The sequence below is a fragment of the Rhagoletis pomonella genome, unplaced genomic scaffold (assembly GCF_013731165.1).
Source record: "Rhagoletis pomonella isolate Grant_MI unplaced genomic scaffold, Rhpom_1.0 Rhpom_scaffold_00002, whole genome shotgun sequence".
Taxonomy (NCBI): domain Eukaryota; kingdom Metazoa; phylum Arthropoda; class Insecta; order Diptera; family Tephritidae; genus Rhagoletis; species Rhagoletis pomonella.
The window spans coordinates 113,115,748-113,117,046 of record NW_023458556.1 but is presented as its reverse complement, the minus strand read 5'-3'; the positions used below and the strand labels follow the sequence as shown (position 1 = coordinate 113,117,046).

At 36.3% G+C, this 1,299-nt stretch overlaps 1 protein-coding gene and 1 pseudogene across 1 annotated transcript in view; both read right to left on the bottom strand.

The window, feature by feature from the left end:
• Positions 1–1,299, bottom strand: part of LOC118734350 (MAP kinase-activating death domain protein-like) — a gene marked incomplete at its 3' end in the record, with an annotated part of 178,888 nt that overhangs the window by 163,389 nt on the left and 14,200 nt on the right.
• On the bottom strand, positions 2–1,293 carry LOC118757116 (annotated as a pseudogene).

The window sequence follows — 1,299 nt, the reverse complement described above, 5'->3', positions numbered from 1 at the left end:
CTTCCTTAGTAATAGTTGGCAAAGCATTTTCATCATCAAGGTTTTGGACATAAGTTGGACTGTATTTTCCATCTTCGTACATATCAAAAAATCGCTGTAAGAGGTTTAATTCATTTTTGAATTCCCTATTATCATTATCAAATGTCTCAATATAGGTAGAATTAGTTTCTTCGTTATTAGATGTCGACGGGGCATCAGAACGCTCGGCATCATCTTTAGTTTTTAAAATATTCAGTTTTTTATGCAAGTTCTCGTGATGTTTATCTCGCAAACGGGCACGAGCCATATGTGCTTTTAATTGAGAAAGTAAACTTTCCCAATAACTTATGTCTACACCGTCTGACCTTGATATTATTTTATTTTCTATTTTTGTACGGAGTTCATTTAGTTGCTTCGTATTTTTCTTACGGAAAATTTCAGCAACATCTTTTGCTACGCAGTCATGTATACCCTCTCTTCGAGAACATGATCCACTTTCATAATCTGGATTATTATTTGCACTTTTCTTAAGCTTAAATAGTTCGTCCTCTACAATAACAGTCATATCATTCCAAAAATCAATATTGTTCCCTTTATCTAATTCAACGTAGATTTTTATGTCCACCAATAGATCTTCGAGATCTTTCTAACTGAGGCCATTCAAAAGGACATATGTTTCGTGCATTTGTATTTCATTTGTATCTTCTGGTTTAAAACCGGAAAGGTACTGGTCTAATAAATCAATCGGCTTCGCTCGTCCATCTTGTATTCTAATTATACTTCGCAGAAGAGCTTGTTCCAAATGAAATTGGTCTTCTTGTAACTCCCATTCTTGAAACTGTGCAGCTTCTTTTGCTCGCTGTTGCAAAATCGACTGGTCTTCGCGTGCTTGTTTTTCTAATTCCCGCTCCATACGCCTTTTTTTTACTTTTTCAAGCTCGAGCTTATTCTCGTGTAGTTTTTGTCTCGATAGTATATCAACAGTCTCGCTTGACACATCTTGAAGGCCTTCTTTTTCCAATTTCTTTGCCCATACAAATGTCGAAGTTAAATTGGAATCTCCAAATGGATTGTCCTGATCGGTATAGTGCTGATACTCTGTATCCCAGCCAATTCGTTCTCGCCTACGCATTTCTTTCGCATCCTTTTCCCGAAGGCGACGAGCACGCTTTTCTTCAAGAGTTTCCTTTGCTTTTATATCTTCTTTTATTCGCTTTCTTTCAAGATTATCTTTTATTCTACATTTTTCTAATTCTTTAATTAAATTCATTGAAGTAGACGGTAACTGACGCGGCGAAGACATCTTCGCGAAACTCCGAT